This window comes from Cynocephalus volans, chromosome 13 (genome assembly GCF_027409185.1).
Source record: "Cynocephalus volans isolate mCynVol1 chromosome 13, mCynVol1.pri, whole genome shotgun sequence".
In the NCBI taxonomy this organism is placed as follows: Eukaryota; Metazoa; Chordata; class Mammalia; order Dermoptera; family Cynocephalidae; genus Cynocephalus; species Cynocephalus volans.
In genome coordinates, this window is record NC_084472.1 from 39,091,606 (window position 1) to 39,101,123 (window position 9,518).

The 9,518-nt window shown below is 44.4% G+C and overlaps 1 pseudogene; it reads right to left on the minus strand.

The window, feature by feature from the left end:
- Positions 1 to 224: 224 nt before the first annotated feature.
- LOC134361618 (U4/U6 small nuclear ribonucleoprotein Prp3-like) lies at positions 225 to 3,218 on the minus strand (annotated as a pseudogene).
- Between the last annotated feature and the right edge of the window lie 6,300 nt (positions 3,219 to 9,518).

The window sequence follows — 9,518 nt, forward strand, 5'->3', positions numbered from 1 at the left end:
ATTTTTTTTTAATAACTCTTTAATCAATATGCACATAAGGAGAATAAAGGGCAGCACCAGGCTGACTGGGAAAGGGAGCAAGGTTTCCTCTCTTTGTCCCAGTGCCTGCGTGGCACAGTTCTGAGATCACACACACATGTGGAGGTGAGTTGGGAAGGAGAATAAGGGAAATGACTGAAAAGACAAAGATAAAGGGGGAGAGATAGGGCTTGCAGTAGCCTCAGTCAGTGCACTCCAATACATTCACTCAGTGCGAGGTCCCAGCAGTGTTCAGCCCCATGCTTCTTGAAATGCTCACTAGCCATGTTCTCTGTAGCACACTGTTTGAACTTCATCTCTCAAAAACTCCAGTCTTTGGCTGGACCCTCCCAGACTAGGACACGTTTGTTGGTTTTCTTCACAGCTTCCTCATCAGATTCCTCATCATCATCTCCCTTCGTGCTAGATGTTTGTTCATCCCACCTTATCCGATGCAGCATAAGATGCTTAAACTTCTTCTGGGCCTTGGGCCCCAATTCCACTGCTACCACACTGACGTCCTTGAGCAGTGCCACCACCACCCCTGTCAGGTACAGTTTCCCAGCATTGGCCTCAATTTTGAACTTCTTGACTGGGTTCCTCAAATTTTGAACTCTGTATACAGATATGTGTACCCCCTGTGAAGTGTCTTCTTTAAGTTTTTAATTTTCTTGACCTTTCTCTGTTCTGCTGGTAGTCTTCGAGCAGCACTGGTCTCTTCACGCATTTTCTGTCTTTCTGCCGTCTGAGCTCTGACTTGGGCTTCTACCTTCGTGGGGTCTTGAACACCTTCTGTTCCTAATACTTGCATCAAATTAGAAATTCTCACTTTGGGTTCTGGAGGAGGCATCAGGCCCAGCCTGACTTTCTGTTGTAATTCCTTCTGTGTTCCCTCCTTGTTTGCCTCTGACGTTTCTTCTGTTCTTTCTTGGTAAGATATACCCCCAGAGTAACTGGTGTGTCATTGTCGACTGGAGGATTCAGCTGGGCTGGATTTTCAACAAGATTTATAATTCCAAAATAATCTTCTCTCACGGGATTTTGCTCTGTAAGGTCAAAGCTATTGGGGATGATGTAAGAGTCCCACCCCTCAATTTCAGGGATATCTCCTTCCTTTAACTCCTTCGTAGGAGCAATGAGGGCAAGCCTAGTTGAAGTATGGATGCCTGTTTTTCGAGCTGTATGTGAGATCTCTGCCTGCAGCTTCTCTAGTTGAGCCTTTGTCCACAATCGTTGAGCAATCTTCTCAAATTTGCCCTTGTTGTGGAATTTAAAAACACATCTCTGGTGCTGGGAAGGGGCAATTGAGACTCAGGGAACAAAAAAGGCATTGGATTCCATGTCTTCTGATGGCTTTTCTTTCAGCTGTTGCTTGAACTGTTCCCTCATCACAGCACAAATATTGGCCTTTCAAGCAGGCATGTGGTGTGTCAACTCAGTCGCCTTGCCTGTTGCATCTGCAGTGCAACCTTGCCCATCTAGGATCAGTGGTGCAGGTTTAATCTGATATTTTAATTCCACCTTTGGGGGAGCAATGCCCACAGCATGGAGATTAGCCAGGCCCACCATGTTGGCATTGCCAATGAGCCCTGGCTTCAGAGCCAGCTGTGCTTGGATTTGGGCTTGTCTTTCACCTGCTTTCCTTGCTTTCTCAATGGCATCATTCATGAAAGTGGCAGCCTGGGAGGGCTGAATCATATTGCCAATTGGAAGTCGCTCTGGTTATGAGGAAGAAGGAATCTTTGGCTGAGGCATAGGGTGGCTGATGAAGCTCGGCTGTTTTTTCCTCTCCTCAGTTTGTCGTGTTGCTGCCTCCATCATCTGTTTGATCTGGAGCTTAGTGAGTATGCCAGGGCTCTCTGATGGAAGCCCAGAGATCACCTCTGGCTCTTCTTCCACCTCCTCAAAACGGGGTATTCATTGCTTCTTTACTCCTGATGATTCTTGGCAGATCTCAGAAGCATCACCAAATACCTCCATTAGCTCTCATTTTCTGCTCCTGTCACTGCTAGACTCGGGATGCCTAGAGCTTTGGCCTTCCTCCATAGCCTCAGTTTGTCCATAAATCAGAGAGTAGAATCGTCAAGAGAAAGTTTCAGATGGTCGGCTGCCTTCTTCTTGCCCATGCCCTTCCCCACACAGTTCAATGCTGCTGTGAAACTGTGGGTTCTGAGAAACCCAGAACCTCTTTACTGTCTTTTCTATCCAGGGTGGGAACTCATCCAGCTCTCTCTTACACAATGCCACTTTTCAGTATTGGTCGGGGGATGCTGGTGGCACTTTTAGGTGGAATTGAGGTACAGCCTTTGAATCTTGATCTCATTGACTGCTTGCATAAAAGGAATATACTTTGTCACATACTGTGTGCTGGACACCCAGCCACCCTCCAGTTGCAACAAATCTTCAGCAACAGCGGTCCAATCATCAAGTTTCTGAGGCTGGGAAATCCAAAGTCCACCTGGTGGTGGCAAAAGTGACTCAGGGGTCTCACATTGCAAGATAATGGAAGCACAGAGAGCAGAGTACGCACATGTGAGAGAGAGAGAGAGAGATACTCTTGTCTTCTTTTAAAGCCCTCAGAGCCACGCCCCCAACAACCATTTTTAATCCATTCATTCTGCACAGTCCTACAACCCAATCACCTTTTCAAGGTCTCACCTTATAATTACCATAATAGGAGTTCTCACCCTGTTAACAGTCACAGTGGGGTCTAAGTTTCTAACACAAAAAACTTGGGGGATACAATTCAAGCTTCACTGAGTTTTGGGGTTACATAATTCAACCCACTACATTCTGCCCCTGGCCTGCCAAAACTCATGTTCTTTTCACATGCAAATACATTCATTTCATCCCCAAAGTCTTATTTCAGCTCAGAAGTCCAAACTTCAAGGTCCCATCTGTGAAATCCATACACATTATCTACTTCCAAGGTACAATGGTGGGACAAACATAGGGTACATATTCCCATTCCAAAAGGGAGAAATAGGCCAGAAGAAAGGGGTAACAGGTCCCAAATAAGTCCAAGCCCCAGCAGGGCAGGCATCAAATCTCAAAGCTGGCAAATCAGGTACCTTGACTCCATGTTTGACATCCTCTGCACACTGGTGAGGGAGTTGGATCCCCAAGTCCTCTGGCAGCTCCACTCCTATGGCTTTCCTGATCTCAGGTGATGATTTAGCTCTCTCAGGCTGGTGCTGCATCCCGGTAGCTCCATAGGTCTGGGGTCTCCATGGTGGTCCCACTCTCACGGCTCCACTAGGCATGGGACTGATGGAGTTTCTCTGCTGCAACTCCGACCCCACGTTTTCACTCGGCATTGCTCTAGTGAAGGTTGTCTGTGGTGACTCCATCCCTGTGACAGATCTCTTCCTGAGCCCCCGACTTTTCCATACATCCATTGAAATCTGGGCGGAGGCTCCCAAACCTCCACAGCTCAAGCATTCTGTCAGCCTGCAGACCTAACACCATGTGGATGCCACCAAGGCTTCTGGCTTGTATCTTCCAAAGCCGTATGTCCAGCCACACCTGGGACCAAGTTAGCCACAGCAGGAGCAGACAAAGCAGCTAGGGTGCTAGAAGCAGCTTCATGAGGTGGCCCTGAGCAGTGAGCCCATGGAGGGCTCCTCAAGCCAGTTCCCCAAGACCATTCTTTCTTCCTAGATCTTTGGGCCTGAAATGGAAGGGTTGGCCACAGAGGCTTCTGCAATGCCTTCGGGGCCTTTTTCTCCTTCTCTTGGTAATCCCTTTCTTTTGCACTAATCTTCTTAGTACCATTGAATTTTCCTTCTGAAAGTGCACTCTGCTTCTCTACCACATGGCCAGGGGGCAAATTTTCCAAATCTTTACACTCTGCTTCCCTTTTAAATTCTGGCTTTATGTCCTGCCTTTGCCACCATAACTCAGAACAGGCTGTTACCATAGCCATGCAGCTTCCTTAATGCTTTGCTGCTTAGAAATTTCTTCCACCAGATACTCTGGTTCACAACTCCTAAGTTCCAATTTCCACAAAGTCCTAGGGCATGGACACAATGCAGCCAAGCTCCTTGCCAGTTCCCAGCAAGAGTAATATTTGCCCCAGTTTCCAAAAAGCTCTTACTTACTTCTATCTCAGACCTCCTTAGAATAGTCTTTACAGTCCATATTTCTATCAACATCCTGCTCACCACCATGTAACCAGTCTCTAAGACATTTCAAACTTTCCCTGGTCTTTTTTTCTTCTTCTCAGTCATCCAAACTTCTCTAACCTTTGCCTAACACCCAGTTCCAAAGCTGCTTCCACATTTTCAAGTATTTGTTATAAGCAACACCTCACTCTCAGTACCAACTCTCTGTATTACTCAATTTTATGTCACTATAACAGAATACCTGAAACTGGGTGATTTATAAAGAAAAATATTTATCACTTACAGTTTCTGAGGCTGGGAAGTCCAAAGTCCATCTGGTTATGGCAACAGTGACTCAGGGGTCTCACATTGCAAGATGGTGGAAGCAGAGAGCGCAGAATGAGAGAGCCTTTGCCAGTTTTTGAATCAGATCATTTGTGTGTGTGTGTGTGTGTGTGTGTGTGTGTGTTTTGTTGTTGTTGTTGTTGTTGTTGTTTTGAGTTTTAGGAGTATTCTGGATATTAATTAATTAATCAATTATCACATACGTGATTTGCAAATATTTTCTCCCATTGGGTAGATTGCCTATGATTCTACTAATAGTGTCTTTTGATGCACAGATTTTTAAAATTTTCATGAAGTCCAATTGGCTTGTTTTTCTCCTTTGTTGTCTGTGCCCTTGGTGTCATACCCAATAAATCATTACCAAATTCAATGTTATGAAGATTTTGCCCTATTTTTCTTTTAAGAATTTTAGGTCTCACATGAGCTCTATGATCAATTTTGAATTAAGTTTTGTATATGGCATGATGTAAGGGTCCAGCTTTATTCTTTTGCATGTAGATGTCCAATTTTCTCAGCATCATTTGTTGGAAAGACTGTCCTTTCCCCCATTGAATGGTCTTGGCACTCTTGTCAAAAATCATTTGACCATATATGTGGGAGTTGATTTCTGGCCTGTCCACTCTATTCCATTGGTCTATATGTCCATCTTTATGGCAGTACCACACTGTATTGATTATTGTAGCTTTGTAGTATGTTTTGAAATCAGGACGTGTGAGTCCTCCAAATGTGTTCTTTTTTTTTCTAGGCTGTTTTGGCTACTCATGATCTCTTGAGATTCCATATAAATTTTAGGATGGGTTTTTTTTTCCATTTTATCAAAACAAACAAACAAAAACTGCTGGAATTTTGATAGGAACTATATTTAAAATGTTGGTCGTTTTGTTTAGTATTGTCATCTGAAGAATACTAAGTCTTCCAATTGATGAACATGGATGTCTTTCCATTTGTTGCTGTCTTAACAGTTTTGTATTTTTAAATGTCAAAGTCTTTTATCTCCTTGGTTAAATTTATTTCTAGGTAATGTATTCTTTTTGATGTTATTGTAAATGTAATTTTTTAAACTCTCTTTTCAGGTTGTTCATCATTAGTGTATAGAAATGTAGTTTATTTTTCTATGTCAATTTTGTATCCTGCAATGCTGCTGAATTTATTTATTAGTTCTGGCAGTTTGTGTGTGTGTGTGTGTGTGTGTGTGTGTGTGTGTGTGTGTGTGTGTGTGTGTGTGTGTGTGTGTAATCTTCAAGATTCTCTACATATAAGATCATGTCATTTGCAAACACAGATAATTTTACTTCTTTCTTTCTGATGTGTATATGGTTATTTGGTTTTCTTGCCTAATTGCTCTGGCTAGGACTTCAAATACATAGCTGAGTAGAAATGACAAATGCAGGCATCTTTGTCTTGTTTCCTCTTGTTCCTCATCACTCAGACCCTGGCTAATGCTGAGCACCATCAGCACATGTCATATCAGTAATGCCCATGGCAAGAGGCCTCTCAGCATGCTGGCACAACTCTGCTCCACATCATGTTGAGATCTTCCACCAGAGGGTCAAAGAAGGCTGTAGTCTTCACCAGGGATGGCCCTTCTTCCTCACGGGTGACACAGGAGTCCATCCCAGTGCTCAGGGCTGGGAAGGCCAGGCTGGCAGGGCAACTTCCTGGGCCACCTCTTCCAGGCCTTGACCAGGACCTGGCCTGCAGGGACTGTACATCTGGCTTCATCAGTCTGGCCAGCTGTTTGAGCAGCATCTCCTGGGGACCCTGCAGCCTCAGCCCTTCATGCAGGAAAAGCCTTGGCTGCCAGCTTGGGCTGAGGCCTAAAGCCAGGGACCCTAAGTGTGGTACCTCAAGAAGCCCCAGCTCTGAGACCAGCCCAACTGCTGAGGAGACTGTTGCCACCATTGCCACCATCACCATGGCCATCATGCCCACCCAGCAGATAGGGAGGAGAGGTCCTTTTACTTTCTACTTAGTTAATGTGAAGTAAGTCACATGTACCCACAGGTTATTCCAGCATGACTCAAGCCCTGCAATGCCCTCCTGGCCTCCCTCTGCTATGGCTTTTTAAACCTTGCAATGTGTTATGATTTCTCACTCTAATTTATTTTGAACCTAGTTTAATAAAAATATATTTTGTATTCTTTTGCTTAAAGAGGTCCTCTGAAATGTCTCAATGCCAAGCCTGTGGCCCTGGCTGTGTGCTCATGCTGTGTGGACATCCATCCAGGCACTGGGTACAGCATTGTTAGCCCAGCAGACACATCCCTGACCCTGGTTATGGCCAGAACCTGGGACAGAGCTGGCAATGGCAAACACCCAATGAACGTTGACCTAAACCCAGTTGCACCCTAGAAGAGTTGGCTTCTCAAGGCGGCCCAGGGCTGACCCCAGAAGCACCCAGGTCATGGGGCGAGGTTCTCAGAGCCTCTCAAACCCCTTCAGACAGGCAAGGAGTCCACTCTGGTACCAGCTGCCCCTGCAGCATGGAATAATACAGAAGTTCCTCTCTCCAGGCCTCAGGAGGACAGATGGGCCAACATCCACAACCTAGACCCCAAACAGCTCCTACTGGCGTGTCTCCTGTTGTGGAACACTTCCATAGGGACAACTGCTACCATCTGAATGTTTGTGTCCCCAAAATTTCATATGTTGAAACCTAATTCCCTAGGTGATAGTCTTAGGAGGTGGGATCTTTGGGAGGTGACCAGGTCATGAGGGTGAGGCCCTCATGATGGGATTAATGCCTGTATAAAGGAGGCTGAGGGAGCTCATTTTCCCTGTTGGCCATGTGAGGACACAGCGAGAATGCACTGCCTGTGAAGCAGAAAGCGAGTCCTTGCCAGATACCAAATCTGCCACACCTTGATCTCAAACTTCCAGCCTCCAGAATTGTGAGCAATAAACTTCTGTGGTTTATGGGCCACCCAGGCTATGACCAGTTACATGAACTTATATTAACTTTTATAAAAATTAAGGAAGTCACCTATTAGAAATGAAAAGAGCTTCAGGACTGATGTCTAATTGAACAAAAAAGCAAAGCATATATCATTATGTAAACCAGAGGGCATAATAGAGCTGTGGAAACAATAATTAAATGAATTGGAACTTCAGAGAGGGAGACTTCTAGGTCAGGGTTTTTGCTAATTCTCAGCAGGGACTGATGATCACACTTGGCCCACGTGGGGGACCGAGAAACAGGGGAAGTATTCATTAGTCACTCAGAACTTGTGTTGGTATGAGAGATCACAAAACTTGAGAAGCACCAACATGGTTGGTATTTTCAACAGGACATTCTCTGTGTTCCGGAGATGAACATGGAAGATTGAGGAGCCAGGCCAAGTGTTCCTAAAAGTCAGAGTAAAATCTGCCTGAATCAAAGTGCTTAGGAGATAATGTTTCCCCAGAAGGATAGTGCTGCTGATTGGTCCCTCAAGATTTTTGCCACATTTGAAAGCTGCAGGGTGTGGGTGCTAAGACAGGAAGCTGAAATCTTCAAAGGTCACAATAGGATTTGCCATAGTCTTTCATGCTTGACCAGTGACCTACTAGAATTTCCATCTAAATCCCTGAAGGACTTTCCCTGAGGAAGACAGAAGAAGCAGAGATGGGTGAGCCTCATTACAACTGCATATGTGTAATTGGATTCAGAGGGGGACAGAGAGGGGAGAGAGAAGGGGGCAGAAGCCATCCATGAAGGTGTAAAAGCTGAGGATTTTCCAAAATGGGTATGAAACGTGAATCCACAGATTAAAGAACCAAACCCCAACTGAGAATAAAAAAAGAAAAGATGAGAAAATCATACTAAATTCCATTATAGTTAAATTGCTAAAAGAAAGCAGATAGAGTCAAATTTCTTTTCTGAAGCAAATTCATACCCTTACATGTCATTATTAAACAATAAATTTCAAAATATTCTAAAGCTACTTCTTTATCATAAGAAGGTAAGAAAATAATTAAAAACCTAAGATGATAGGAGAATGGATATACTAAACACACAAAAAAATGAAATCAAATTATCAGGAGAGGGGAAAATGACAGAATTGGCAGACTAATTAATCTAAAAGCTGCTTATTTCAATAATAAAAGCTGAACAAAAACCATGTATTCACTTTCAGTGCTTATTTTAATGAACTAAATTTAACTCAAATAAAAATACACAAATGTGGGAGTGGAAAAAAAACATAAATGTAGATTCTGAAGAAACTACAAAAATAAAGACAAGTATTAAAATAGACATTTCATAAATAAGTTTGATACTTTAATGAAAAAGAAAAATTTCTGGCCAAGTATAAATGATAAAACTTTGCTGGGGGGGGGGCACCGGCCTGGCCTGCCCCTAAGGAGTCCCCTCAAATGGCATGCCCTAGGGCCCCCTTGGCATGCTTGCTGCTAATGTACCCCTGGCCTGTTCTGGCCTACCTGTAAGAGACCCCCTGGCCTGGACTGCCACTAAGGGCCTCCCTTGAATGGTTTGCCCCAGGGCCCCCTTAGCCTGTCCTCCCACTAGGAGTGCCCTTGGCCTTTCCTTTACTCCCACTATGGGCTTCCCTGGCCAGGTCTGCTGCTAAGGGCCCCACTGCCAGTAAGGGCAGTCCTGGCCAGGCCTACATAAGACACCCACTGGCATGGCCTGCCTCAGGGCCCCTGTTTTAGTCCATTTTGTATTGCTAGAACAGAATACTTGGAACTGGGTAATTTATAAAGAAAAATGAAATTTATTGCTTATAGTTTCTGACTCTAGGAAGTACAAAGTCCATCTGGTGGTGGAAACAGTGACCCAGGGGTCTCACATTGCAAGATGCAGGAAGCAGAGAAAGCAGAGACAGACAGACTCTCATGTGCTCTTCTTTTAAAGCCCTCAGATCCATATACCTGACCACCATTTTTAATCAGTACAATTTGGCATGGTGTGCCCCTGGCCCCCCAAAACTCATGTCCTCTTCACACGCAAATACATTCTTTTCATCCCCACAGTCTTAACTTATTTCAACTTGAGAGTCCAAAGTTCAATGTCCCATCTGTGAAATGAATACAATTTATCTACTTCCAAGA